The following is a 15,166-nucleotide window of genomic DNA, read 5'->3' as shown; positions in this document are numbered from 1 at the left end:
TGAAATTTGAAGCAACCTAAAGGGAAAAAGCAAAAGCAAAGTCTCCAATAAAACTCCTAGAATCTGGAAGAAAGCCAGAAGATGAGCCGGGAAATTCCTGGATGAGATCTGTACAAGGTAAAATTGGCCGAGTTTTGTCTAACACAAAATTAAAGAGGTCCCCGAGGGACTGCAGGGGAGGCAAAAGAGTTTCAGTGAGCCTGGGGGCCATTATTGCGTATGTACACATCACATATTCCTGCAGAAGTGTCCAAATAATGTGAAAGACAGAAAGAGAGGTTTCAGGGTGAAGGGCTGCTTCCAAAATGACATGCTATGCTGACAGCATTTCAGAAAGACTGGCAGATGACATGCAAAGACATCTAAGCACATAAGACGGGACAGTGGGAAACGTCACGACAAAAGCCCTAGATACTATAAAGCAGTGCAAAAGAGAAATGGATCTCTTCCAAGCATAACTTCAGATGGTAGTGAAAGAAACAAATACAAAGATGCTGAAAAACTCAAGAGATCCACAGCCACGGTTCTCCCTTGATAGCTGCAGCCTAGTTTAGTTCTAGTCCATCACAGATCTCCCAGCACAGATGAAACTCTTTCTCAGACAAATACATTAATCTGTCATTCAATGGAAGGCAAGTACGTAAGGAGATAATATTTGCATTCTCAGACTCCCTTTGTGACTGGGTTGACTCAAGTAAAGGGAAAGAGAGTAGTATGCATTATCTTAGTGCTTCACAAAAATTCATTTGAGCAATTTCCTCCTTGTAAGGAGCTGTGAGTAATTTTAAGCCGTCAAACCTAACCCTTGTGGGGCCCCGACACATGCTGCCTAGCAGCTGATGCACTCTTGCTCCTTGCAGATGCTGTTTTCACTTTCCTAATTGCTTCTCTGTGGTCAGTGGCCACCTGTGTCACTTGCTCCTGACCAATGTTTATTTGCGGAATGCTCATTATGACGAACAGAACAGGGCATCTGAGCATCAAGTCAGGAGTTTGTAAGGAGGCCTCCTGGAGAGGCAAATGTCGAAAACAATAGAACTAGATGCATTTCACGAGCAGGTAGGAACTCCTAAGGAATCCAGCCTTGCAGAAAAGTCAACAAAAGGAACAAGACATGACAGTGTTACGCTGAACAAACAGATCTGCAGAGGTTGGAGGTGGATTTGGTCCTCCAAGAGCATGTCAAAACAGTACAGTGGTACCTCCAGTTACGAACTTAATTCGTTCCGGAAGTCCGTTTGTAACCCAAAACTGTTCTGAACACGAGGCACGCTTTCGCTAATGGCGCCGCCGGCACGCCACTTCCGCTCGCATCCCAGGGCAAAGTTCGCAACAAGAGGCATCTACTTCCGGGTTAGCGGAGCTCGTAACCCAAAGCATTCGTAAGGAGGGTGGTACCTAACACAAGGTTCCACTGTAGCTTCCATCATGGGTGTTTGAACGCAGTCCTAAAAGAAATGGAGGGGAAAGAAAGTATTGTGCTCAAATTACTAACTAGTGGGGTATTTTTATACTGCAAGCACAGTTTGGGTCTGTGCCCCTCACACCGATGTTGCAAGTCCCCAGCTTCTCATTTGCACACTGGGTTTTGTATGACACTCACCACTTGCAAGTGACTCCTAGCCACGATAGCTTTGCTCTGCATCCATGGCAGGAGGAGTAATGCTTGCAGGTCCTGCTAGTGGGTTTTCCCCAAGCATCTGGTTGGCCACAGTGAGAACAGAATGCTGGACTAGATGGGCCACTGGCCTGATCCAGCAGGCTCTTCTTACAGTATGTTCTTAAGTGTCAAAAGTACAAGAAAGAAGTTGTGGTTTTGAGAGAATGCTAGGAGTTTCTGTGAAAAATCGCTAAGTCCATCATGGAACACCCACTTCCCAGGTTCCTTGGTTGGGAGCTTGGAGAGTTAAATGGCTCTGAAACATATCTAGATCCATACTGAGGATACAGCCTTAGAAATAAGCAGTGAATCACAGCAACCCAAAATTTGCTGCAATCATTGGACGGGTGGGTACATAACAAAACCACCATGCTGTTTTATGGTCAATAGGTAATTTTTTAGTTTTATCATTTTGATGAAAAGATGGTTTGAGGACTTCTAGCAGGCTGAAAGACAGGGAATCAATGAAAAATTAAATGAAAGAATAAATTAATAGGCATGTCTCCCCTGCCCCCAAGTGGATTCTTCCATTTCTTGCTTTGATTCTTATTCCCAAAACAGTACAAGGTGTTCTTACTACTAGAAGTTTTCTAAGCAGATTTTGTCATTACTAGGCAACGCTTACTTATGCCATAACATTCGGTGTCACTTTTTAATTTTGGATAGAGGACACTGGACACCTGTCTGATGCTCTTTGAAATCCAGGAGCTGTGTAACAAGAGAGACAGTACAACCTTCCTCATGATATGGCGTGAAAAATACCAGTGACAAGCGCTGAGGGAGGGCAGGGCAGAGAGTTCTTGCTTTTTAAGGGGGAAAAGACTGGTGCTACTGCAAAGATTAGTAATTTATTTATTCTTTAAAGTATAAAGCTAAAGCAAAGTCTTGCTTGTAAGCACTGGTCCCACAGAGCAGGGCACACAGCACTTTTATTTGAAGCAACTAGCATTTAAAACACTGAATGCAACCAGCTTGCGAATCATACTGGAGTCTTTGTCAGCTGAAATAGGCAGGAGAAGGGGAAAACATTATAGTACTGGATTGTGCTCTTTAACTATAGTTGCAGATTTTTCAGCACCAAGACGGAGCAAGTTTGTTCCATATTGAGACAATAGAGTCCAGAAACTTGGGTGTGTAAATCTGCTGCCTGGGACAGTCATATCTTCTTTTCTGAGCATCTATGGGTGGGGCATTATTATTATTATTATTATTATTATTATTATTATTATTAGTCCTGCATGTCTCAAAAGCTTGCTTTCAGCTGTAGTGGCTGGGGAAACCAGATGGGTGGGGTACAATTGTTATTATTATTATTATTAGTAGTAGTAGTAGTAGTAGTAGTAGTAGTAGTAGATGATTATGAGTCCTGCATGTCTCAAAAGCTTGCTTTCAGCATTTTAAGCAGTAGTAATCTCACAAGAGCGGGACGCGGGTGGCGCTGTGCGTAAAACCACAGTGCCTAGGACTTGCCGATCGTATGGTCGGCGGTTCGAATCCCCACAGCGGGGTGAGCTCCCGTCTTTCGGTCCCAGCTCCTGCCCACCTAGCAGTGCAAAAGCACCCTTAAGTGCAAGTAGATAAATAGGTACCACTTTATAGCGGGAAGGTAAACGGTGTTCCGTGTGCTGCGCTGGTGCAGGCTCACCAGAGCAGCGATGTCACACTGGCCACGTGACCCGGAAGTGTCTGCGGATGGCGCCGGCTCCTGGGCCTCTAGAGTGAGATGAGCGCACAACCCTAGAGTCTGACAAGACTGGCCCGTATGGGCAGGGATACCTTTACCTTTAATCTCACAAGAAAACAGTTTCTCTTGCTCTTCAAATGGCTAGTTTTAACCTGCCAGCGATGGAATGGGACTATCACTTCCCTTTAGAGATCTAGATTGTTTGAGACAAGACCCACCCTACACCCCTAATTTATGAAAGCAACCACAAAGTGATTAAATAGCTAGCTAATCTGGGCAAGAAACCTTCTACACCTGTTTGCCTGGGCAGCCATGTGAGATGCACATGGTTTCTGAGAAACACACTGGATCTAAAATGCATTTACCTTAGAGCTGGTAGTTTTGGGTAACTGAAACAGAGATGTGTCTTTGTGGACTCTGGAGGCTACACTGATTCTGCTTTCACTGATTATGAATGCCAAGTAAGATTTTTGCAGAGTGCTCATGTCTCTTATGGAGAGCGTACCATGAAAGACAGCTTTGAACTTCCCATTACTTAAGGAGAAGGGAAAAAAGACAGCAGCAAAAACAGAGGGGGCTTCCTGACATATATTTGCATGTGCAAATCAGCCTCTGCAGCACAGCCACTGTGGCACCAAACACTGACAGTAGTACTGAACTCTCATTATAGTGAGCCCTGTCTCTGTGAGGAGCTAGCCTGCCCCTCCACATATATGCAGCTCCACTCCATACATTTAAAGTGCATTCAGTGCACATTTAAAGCACACTATAACCCCCAAAGGGACGCAGGTGGCGCTGTGGGTTAAACCACAGAGCCTAGGACTTGCCGATCAGAAGGTCGGCGGTTTGAATCCCCGCAACGGGATGAGCTCCCGTTGCTCAGTCCCTGCTCCTGCCAACCTAACAGTTCGAAAGCACGTCAAAGTGCAAGTAGATAAATAGGTACCACTCTGGTGGGAAGGTAAACGGCGTTTCCGTGCGCTGCTCTGGTTCGCCAGAAGCAGCTTAGTCATGCTGGCCACATGACCCGGAAGCTGTACGCCGGCTCCCTTGGCCAGTAAAGCAAGATGAGCGCTGCAACCCCAGAGTCGGTCACGACTGGACCTAAAGGTCAGGGGTCCCTTTACCTTTATAACCCCCAAAAAGAATCCAGGTAACTGTAGTTTTCCCATAACAATCCTATGATTCCCACTAGGGTTAACAAACCATCTTTCCCAGAATTCTCTGGGGGAAGCCTTGTGCTTTTAATAGGAATTGGATGTGCTTTAAATGTATGGGTGGGGACATACCCTCAATTTACTACAGCTGTTATTGAGAGAACAAGTCAATGCCAAAAGGGGTTAATGATTTGGGGAGGGAGACTAAAAAGAGAGGCAGGGGAGAAGAACAGGAACTCTGAACAGTTTCAGTGTAAGTAAAAAAAAAAAGTGAACACTCCCATAAACTATATATTTTAAAAACTAACTGGGTCAAGAGCTGCTTTCGTCTTATGTGTAAAAAATGTCCTTTAAAGATGCTCTTTTTTCACCCAGCTATTTTGAATGTTGTTGTTAAAACAGAAAATTAGAGACATAATTGAAAATATCCCCACCACAGCATACCCATTACTCCCATACTGAGGAAAATCCTCACAGTGCTAAACAGGTTCACACAGTCCATGCCTAAAGCATGGAATTTGGCTACCTGGCAGCCAAGAAGCTCCATCCCAGCTAGGTGAATGCATTCCAATCTTAAATTTTAATGTCGTAAATTTCTTTTTATGCTGTAAACTGCTACAGGTTACGCTGTAGGATTTTAGATGAAAGTTTCCTTTTATTCCCTTTTACTATGTAAAGGCCTTTAGCGATATATTGATAACTTACAGATGGTACCTAACATCATGGAAACTAGTGCTGATACGCCCAGGAGCATCACCAAAATGCTGGAGAAGCTGCACCTCCACAGGCACATACCTCCACATGCGGTGGGAATGTCCCCAAATCCAACCCTTCTGGACATCAGTCATGCAAGAAGCATGCAAAATAACTAAGCAGGTATTAGAAGTCACCCCAGAACTGGCCCTACTGAACATCTGCCAAGATAATAACGCCCACTAACATTATAAAGTGCTCAAAACCCACCTACTCTCAGCAGCCAGAAGCATCATAGCCAGACACTGGAGAGACCTGTTAGGAGTAAACATGGATCAATGGTATCAAATTGTATGGGAAACAGCGTACAGAGTTGTTCCGCCTGGCCTTTGGCTTGGAGTCAATTTAATTCCCTCCCCCTTTTTCTTTTTTCTTTTCTCCTCCTGTGATGAGGCTGCATTTTAATGTTTTAATGTTGCATCTTAACCTTGTTTTTAAGTTGCATTCATTCAACTTGTTTTTATTATTGGTTGTTAGTTGCCCTGAGCCCGGCCTTGGCTGAGGAAGGTGGGGTATAAATAAAAAATATTATTATTATTATTATATTATTAATATTATTACTACTACTACTACTAAAAAAGCTAGCCAATAAACTGAAACAAATGGGGGACAAATAGAAGACGACGCCTTCACTCTGGTATGGTTCCCCTTTATCACATACATAGCCCAACAAGACAATTACAAGAATCCACCGAGAGAATACGAATCCATATGGCTAACCTGATCCAAAAATCCATGCCCTCACACATATAAACGAATCTCACTACAGCCAACCAAAGACAACCAACCACACCCTAGGCCACCCCAACCTCTCTCACCACCAAGGAAATATAACAAGCAAATAGAAAGAGAACCCATACAAGTGATGCTGACCCCATACATACACTATGTAGAATAATAGAAGCATTACACCCACCCCACGCACCATCCCCCCTCCCCCCTTTCTTCCCAACCTTATACTGCATGCAACACTAATGTCTCGCAACAGATCCGTAGAAAAAACAACTTGTAAAAAGAGAGCATGCATGTATTTTTGTAAACTACGAAATCTTTAATAAAAATTATTATTTAAAAAACCCAGAAAATTGGCTGTCCTGTGAACACTACGTAAAACTTGTTGGCCAGAATTCTCAGTCACATGACCAATGCCCAGTTTGGCCTTCTCTTCTACATTAAAAAGTGATGGAATGTTCTTGCAAAGCAGCAAGAGGGAGGCAGCTGTGCAGTTTAAGCCTTGCTTGTGGAAACACTCAGTGAGCACAAACTAAGAGGAAGAACAAAAGGAATCTGTGCAAGTCCTGTGTCCTGCTCACACGATGTGTGCATTTTGCTTCGTAGCCTGCAATAAATCAGAGTCTCTGTACAACTCGGAACAGCATCTTTTGCTGTTGGGTGTATTACAGTCCCAGTTATTAAGAGGTGACATTTGCTTCCTGGGTTTCTGTATCACTCTGGTGCTTTCCAAAGAGAGGAGAGGTTGCCCTTCCTTTGAGCACTCAGTAGATCTCTCATACCTGCATAGTACTTTCATCTTGGGTCACAGCTCATAGCACACACCATTAATCACAGGGGAACCAGCTTGCAAGTACAAAAGGTCTTTGAGCAGCACATATTTTGCTCCTGTTCTGTGAAAATTCATGCTCTAGTAGCTCTGGTCAGTGGAGCCTTCTGTAGAGAAGCCAGTTGCCCACGCAAAGAACACACAAATCTTATAACTTGTACCTAGGAATGGATGGACCTGTTTCTGCTTTTTCTGGTCTTAAATTTACCATTGTTCTTCATATTTCTGCAGCAATTTGTGTTGTGTGGTTTTTTTAAAAAAACAATTCTGCATTTCAGTGCAAATTTCTCCTAATATACACATTTTTCCATGCCATTTTGTAAATATACACACTTCTGCAAGTCGTTTCCCATAATATAATTATGGTGTTGTTGTTCTGATAGATAGAGGAGCAGAGAGAATTTGTCCCTGCTGCATAAACTTCACTACATTTTTATACTGGGTGGAAGGATGGACAATACGCTTTCTCCCTCCTCCACAGAGCCGGCCCACCTGTTAGGTGGCAGAAGCACAGAGGCAGCACCCCACTCACTCTGCTGCTGCTGGAACAGCCCCCCTCACCAGGTTTCAGTAAGAGGGAGACATTCCTGTGTGCCACGTTGCTGATCATTTTCCCTGCCCCTAGGGTGGAGAAGTTGAGTGGCAAGGCCTTGCAAAACCCTTGCTGAAACTCAGTGAGAATGGGGTTCTGGCAGTGGCAGAAATGGTGGGGCAGGCAAGGCATTCCAGCAGGGTCAGGGGCAGGAGAGAGCACATACCCATTTTGCCTCAGGTGGCAAAATGGGATGCCCCCCCCACTAAATCCACCCCCCTCCATCATCCCACTTAAACATGTGCATGCAATTCCTGGTCACCTATGGCTAAATGCAAGGCCATTTGGAGCCACTGTATATGACCATTCTGCTCAGATTTTTACTTTATTTAAAAATATTCCTTAACTCCTCTTATTCAGAAGGTCATGGTGTGGTGTTCAAAAGTGTGAAAATAATTCGCACAGCGCATGAACAAAATATTTAACAACAGGAACAAACAAGCAAGCAAACAACTAAACAGAACAAAGCACTAAGGGGCGGAAAAGGCTGCTCTGACTCAAATTCCACCCAAAATGCTTGTGCAAAAAGGAGGGCCTTACTTAATCTGGGCTTGGGGAGTTTTCTAGCAATCTTGCCAGGCTGCTTCCCTAGCAGTGAAGTCTGGGAAGTTCTCCCTTCCGCAACTGCGAGTTTCCTTTTACACATCAAGTGCAGCCACAGTTTTCAAGTGATGAGCATTTTGCTAAGCAGATGTTAACAAAAGGGATGGCTGTGAATCAATCCTAAGCATCTCCCTTTAGCTGAACTCCCAACTGCCGGGGCTTTTCCTTTGCAAAGATGGGAGGTGTGCCAAGTAACATGCGAGGCACCAAACGCCTTGTCCATAAGGGAGCCATTGCTCTCATTTCCCCTCTGCACAGAGCTAATAAGCAGAAATGTTTAAAACTTGATCTGAACTCCCATGAGCCACAGAGCCAGGGAAGGAGCCAGACAGTCCCTGCCTCCCAACGGGTAAACTCATTTTGTAATAAGCATGTAGAAATTGCTTCCTAAATTCCACTTCTATCCATCATCTCCCTGTTACCCACAATCTCAGCAGAGGGACCATTAGAGGAAATTTCCGAAATGAGTTAAGTGCCTGGGTGGCAGAGAAGGCATTTTCTCTTCCAGCTCTTCCTTCAGAAGGGAGCTGCTTGGGAAATATTTTACAGACAAGTGAAAAATAAAAATCCTCTTGCACTCACTTGTTTAAATGTGGGGGGGGGGGGACCCACCCCACAGAACAGCCAAGGAAGCCACCTACAAGCTATATTGCAGAAGCGTAGCCAATGTGGTACAGTAGGGCCAAGGGCACGTCCCTGGTATAGGAATGTGGCAGAGTTCCCATCACCTGGTCCTCCAATATTCCAGCATCACTGTTCTCTGAATCCACAATCCCTTTCTCCGTCTTTAGTTACTTGGCACAGGTTAGGCAGCCCTATATCAATATAATTTATCCTGCTTAACAGTTTATCAAGCTGCTCTGATCATTTAATGGGTGAAACCCTACTATGTGTTATCCTAACAGGAACCCCAAGAAGTAAATTAGGGTGAGAGATAGTTACTAGTCCAAGCTTCGCCCAGTGAGCTTCATGGCTAAGAGAGAACTGAAACTTTTGTCCTAGTGTGGTACTGTAACCACTACACCATGCAGACTCTTGAAAGAATGGGAAATAGTTTCAAAATGGGAAGTATATGGGAAATTTGTGTATTTTGTTATTATGACACAGATAATCCAAGTTCAGGGTGAGCAAACAACTTCTAAAAACATAACAAGATTAATTGCATGTACTGTGTGCCCATGTTTTACCTATTATAAACATTAAGGGTGATTTCAAGGGCCAAAAGACCCAATGGATGTGGTGATGGTAGACTGTGGTCTACTGGTGGAGCACTGGCCAGTTTCCAGAGGACCATCTTGCAACTGCTAGCTGCCATGAATTGCACCCAATGTTAGTCATCCTCAAGAGTAGCCCTGCTGAAATTAACAGACATGACTAATTTAGTTCCATTAATTTCAAATGGTAGTTGAATGCAGTTCTATGATTCTTGTGAACTTTGCTGAAGAAGCAGACTTGCTGGTCTGATTTAGCAAGGCAGATCTCATGTCCTTAAGCAAAGAGGAAACTCACTTGACAAGGATGAGTTATGAATACAGGGATAAATTGGGAGGAAAACAAGCTCCAAACCAATCCACTTGGGTCCACAGACAATTTGTTTCTATGTTTTTGGATGGGTGGATCAAACGTCACTTTCTGCTATACTCCCCTTGCCATACCCACTACTTTCTTAGGCTTTCATTTCTCTTCCAAGCCATTCTCCCCCTCTTTCTCTCTCTCCCTGGATCCCTCAGATTTGCACAAAACCAGGAAACTGCACAAACCACATTTAAAAGTCAACACCAGATACTGAGCAGCAAATTTATCTGAAAAGTGTGTGCTGAGAATTTACAATCGCTTTTATTTGTTTTACCGATGTGGTGGTAAGTATTCCTGGCATGCTCCTGAATGTAGATAGATAGATAGATAGATAGATAGATAGATAGATAGATAGATAGATAGATAGATAGATAGATGATAGATAGATGATAAGATAGACAGACAGACAGACAGATGGCTGACTATCGCTTTTGTGCACTTCCTGGGTAGATTTTCAAATAATAATAATAATAATAATGGTACATGCACAGTTATCTGTGTGCATGCCCCATCAGCACAGCATAATCAACACATCAGAAGAAAGGGACAAACACAAGAAGGAAGACCCACTGATGGGAATGAGAAAGACCCCAGTTGCATCTCATGTACAAATCTCAATACTGTATGCATGACTGTGGACTACTCCAGTCTAATTCGAATGGGGGGGGGAGTGGATTAACAGCTAAATAATGCTCAAATGTGAACAAGCCCATTGCTGACCCTTTGCCTGGCTGCAGTATGTAGACGGAAACAGTTGCACAACCATGGATAGCAAAGAGCAACCTCCTCCTGTGTTGCCGAGGCAACCAGATAAAGTAAGCTGCTAGCTAAGCAAGCTAGCATCTTTCCATTCCTTATCAGCCAATGCCTGATTACCCTTTAGTACTTTAGTACTTTTACTAAGCAATTACTCTTTAGTGCGCTTTCTTCTACATTTTTGCTGAGTAGAATCAGTGACATCAGCAAGAAATACTCTAAATGAAACAGAAATTAGATCTGATAAATTCACAAATAAGTTTCTATTTGAATTAGGGGCAGTTCTGTGCTAAGTCCCCGGCCCTAAGTCCCCTGGAGTAACTAGCTCACCCTGGTTGAGCCAGGCTTAAGGTGGGTGAGCCAAGACTGGTATAAGTCCACAAAAGGGATGTATTGGCAGGGTGGCGGGAGCAGAATGTGGACATGACCCTAAACTCATTTAGCTTGGTCAGGTGGCCTAGCAACCCAGCACAGATTACTATTTTAAAGGCTTGTTTTCCAGCTGGCAGCATTAGTCAGTGCAGCAGCAGCCTCACTGCTGAACAGGGTTTAGATCTGGCATAACTTTACACTTTCTTAACTTACACCAGTTTCTTGTACAGTGGTACCTCAGGTTACAGGTGCTTCAGGTTACAGACGCTTCAGGTTACAGACTCCGCTAATGCAGAAATAGTACCTCGGGTTAAGAACTTTGCTTCAGGATGAGAACAGAAATCGTGCGGCGGCAGCGGGAGGCCCCATTAGCTAAAGTGGTTCCTCAGGTTAAGAACAGTTTCAGGTTAAGAACAGACCTCCAGAACAAATTAAGTTCTTAACCCAAGGTACCACTGTACAGTACATAGGACTGTTCTCTCTGTTTCACAAATTCTGGGTAGAAACATTGTTACTCGCCAGCCCTCATTCAGTCAGTCTTCACGCTATGCGATCACCTCTAGAGAATGTACAGGTGTGTATATCACAGGAGCTAAAATAAGGGTACAGTATCTGGGATAGAGGGACGCAGGTGGCGCTGTGGGTTAAACCACAGAGCCTAGGGTTTGCTGATCAGAAGGTCAGTGGTTTGAACCTCCATGACAGGGTGAGCTCCCGTTGCTCGGTCCCTGCTCCTGCCAACCTAGCAGTTCAAAAGCACACCAGTGCAAGTAGATAAATAGATACCGTTCTGGCAAGAAGGTAAACGACGTTTCCATGCACTGCTCTGGTTTGCCAGAAGCGGCTTAGTCATGCTGGGCACATGACCCGGAAGCTGTACGCTGGCTCCCTCGGCCAATAAAGCGAGATGAGCGCGGCAACCCCAGAGTCGTCCGCGACTGGACCTAATGGTCAGGGGTCCCTTTACCTTTACTATCTGGGATAGAGGTGATGTTCTTTTAACCCTCTTGGTATTGAGCCATAGCATAAATATGAAACACCCTAATATCTAGTGTTCCCTTATCCACAGACCACAGTAGATGCTTTTGGGGAGGCTGGCCATAACTTTTTGAAGTATTAACTGTGCAGACATGTGATTTACTCAGGAACATTATGGCATTTTCTGCCTCGTTCCCAGTTTACATTCATAGGCGAATACTATGGCAATTAATAACCACTGATTATTATGCTGGCTGTCAGCCTTGGCTAAACAAGGTCATAGATTTTTCTAAGGCTGTATGTCAAGAACAAACGTGATGTTGTGCCTGTCGTAGCTTACATAACCGGGCCTCTGTGCTGCACCTGACCTATCTGACATCCAGATTCATGTCTTAGAATCAGTCCTAACCCTCATATGCAATACTCACTTCATTTCCCCCTTCCACTTTTGCCTGTTGATATAAAAGAAAGCAGGATCCCAAGCAGTGCTGGCAAATAAAATGGATGACACTTAAAGGATATTAAGTGCTGCCAAGCATCATTTTTCACACTTTGGATTTCTGATATTTTATTTAAGCTGTGCCTTGGGTTCTCTTGGCTGCCGTGAGTATTAATACACTTTAAAATTGAAAGCAAAGAGGCAAATATTCATCTCAAAAGTTGATTTCACGAAGACCAATAAGTTATTCCTCAGACATTGCCACAGGGATAGGGGAGAGTGTCTATGTGGGTGCCTGTATAATGGAAATATGGTCTATTTGTGTGGCTGCGACGGAGGAAAGGACAGAAAGGCAAATCTTATATCATAAACATTTAATGTGCTGAAGATGAATAGTATAATTAACAGTGGCATACCTATCAAGTGCCCAGGAAAAAACAGGACATCCCATTTTTTGTGCAAGATCGCGGCAGCCACTTTGCATTCTGCACTTTTGTGCTGTGTTCTCACCCCGAAAGAAGCACATTTTGGGGGTGAGAGCAAGGCACGGATCATGTGACTTGCCTGGAAGCACATCCCAGAAGATGCGTTTCCTGGGTCCGAAAAAGTTGGATGGTATAATTATTTATTTATGTATTTATTTATTTAGTTAGTTAGTTAGTTATACCCCACCCATCTGACTGGATTTCCCCAGCAATTTTGGGTGACTCCCAACAGAATATTAAAAACATGATAAAACATCAGACATTAAAAACTTCCCTAAACAGGGCTGCCTTCAGGTGTCTTTTAGAAAAGTAAGATTGTTGACATCTGATGAGAGGGAGTTCCGCAGGGCGGGTGCCACTACTGGGAAGGCCCTCTGCCTGGTTCCCTGCAACCTCACTTCTCACAGTGAGGGAATTGCCAGAAGGCCTTCGGCGCTGGACCTCAGTGTCCGGGCTGAACAATGGAGGTGGAGACGCTCCTTCAGGTATACTGGGCCAAGGCCATTTAGGGCTTTAAAGGTCAGCACCAACACTTTGAATTGTTCTCACAAACGTACTGGGAGCCAATGTAGGTCTTTCAAGACCGGTGTTATATGGTCTCAGCGGCCACTTCCAGTCACCAGTTTGGCTGCCACATTCTGGATTATGCAGTGGCCTTTTCTGTATAGTCAACAAATTTCATCTTAAAATTAAAAACATAAAAGTCAAGCTGAATTTATTGTAGTGGCATCTCAATTCTGTTGCTGACACTGTATATGGTTCTGGAAAACTCTTGCAAAAATATTTATTTTGCCACTAGTGTGATTAAGCACAAAAGAGCATAAGAAAAGCCAGTGGCCTATTGTTGTCCAGTACAGTGGTACCTTGGGTTACATACACTTCGGGTAGTCCAGTACAGCGGTACTTTGGGTTACATACACTTCGAGTTACATATGCTTCAGGTTACAGACTCCGCTAATCCAGAAATAGTACAGTGGTGCCCCGCAAGACGAATGCCTTGGAAGACGAAAAACTTGCTAGACGAAGGAGTTTTTCGTTTTCTTAGCCGCTTCGCAAGACGCATTTCCCTATGGGCTTGCTTTGCAAAACGAAGCTTGCCCTGCAAGCTCCGGGGATAGCGGGGAAGCGCAGCGCATCTTCCCCGCTGTCCCCGGACCTCTTTTGAAGCAAGGGGTGGCAGGGAGAAGATTGCTTCTCCCCTTTGCCAGCCCCGCAATCTCCGGGGACAGAGGGGAAGGTGCGCGCGCCTTCCCCTCTCTCCCCGGACCCCTTTTGAACCAAGGGGCGGCAACGGGGAGAAGCGATTCTCCCCGCTGCCCCTTCCCTTGCTTTAAAACAGGTCCGGGGACAGAGGGGAAGGCGCGCGGCGCTTCCCCTCTGTCCCCGGACGGTCTCCATAGGAACGCATTGATTGATTTTCAATGCATTCCTATGGGAAACCGTGCTTCGCAAGAAGAAAAACTCGCAAGAAGAAAAAACTTGCGGAACGAATTAATTTCGTCTTGTGAGGCACCACTGTACCTCGGGTTAAAAACTTTGTTTCAGGATAAGAACAGAAATCATGCTCCGGCGGCGCGGTGGCAGGAGGCCCCATTAGCTAAAGTGGTGCTTCAGGTTAAGAACAGTTTCAGGTTAAGAAGAGACTTCCAGAACAAATTAAGAACTTACCACTGTATCCTGCTCTCACAGTGGCCACCCAGATGCGGGAAACCCACAAGCAGGGACCAAGCAGAAGAGCATTCTCTCCTAAGGTTTCCAGTAACTGGCATTCAGGAACATTACTACCACTGACCATAGGGTCACAGCCTAGCCAGCAAGGCTAGTAGCCATCAGTAGACTTCTCTTCCATGATTTTGTCTAATCCTCTTTTAAAGCCATCTAAGTTGTATGGCATCACTGACTCCTGCGGGAGCAAGTTCCATCGTTTAACTAGGCAATGCCTGACACAGGCATTGTGTCTTTCCCGTAGCTTTCCCGTAGCTAGGAGATGGGGCTTCAGTGTGTGCCCATAGATCTATTTGCATTTCCCAATGGAAGGCAAATATTTATTTTATAAAGCATTAAAAACAGCAGGTAACAAGTGGATGAGAACAGTATGCAAAAGAAGACAGCATATGTAAAGTTACTTAATTTGTATGATGTACACAAGTCGCCTCATTTAACTTTTCCTGGTTTTGCTATTTTTGTCCTTGCCCAGAGTATGTCCAGACCTCCCTACTGCTGCTCTCTGGTGGCTCAGTTATTGCAGACAGTACAGTTATTGCATTTGAAGAGAGCAGCCCTTCACTTTGCACATGGCTCTTCTACCCTGCTCCGCAAAGAGCTGGTGATCCTTACGTTTTCGGTATAATTTAAAAGTGTGACAGGATGAGCTCTAGTCCAAGACTGAAGCAAAAGGGGGGGGGGAGCATCAATATTGCTTTAGACAAATAAGTAAACTGAAGACAAAGGCCCTTGGTGTATTCTTAAATGATTGCACATCTTCCTCCTGTTCTCACAAATGTCCTGTAGCCTTAAGTCAGACTATTATACAATCTAGATTGCAACAGAC

General features: G+C 44.4%; 1 protein-coding gene across 1 annotated transcript in view; it reads right to left on the bottom strand.

The window, feature by feature from the left end:
• The window catches only part of GRAMD1B (GRAM domain containing 1B), a 218,406-nt gene that overhangs the window by 153,632 nt on the left and 49,608 nt on the right, over positions 1-15,166 (bottom strand). The gene's annotated exons all lie outside the window — the stretch shown is intronic.

The sequence above is a fragment of the Podarcis bocagei genome (assembly GCF_964188305.1).
Source record: "Podarcis bocagei genome assembly, chromosome: 15".
In the NCBI taxonomy this organism is placed as follows: domain Eukaryota; kingdom Metazoa; phylum Chordata; class Lepidosauria; order Squamata; family Lacertidae; genus Podarcis; species Podarcis bocagei.
The sequence above is the reverse complement of the archived record's forward strand: the minus strand, read 5'-3'. Positions and strand labels throughout refer to the sequence as shown.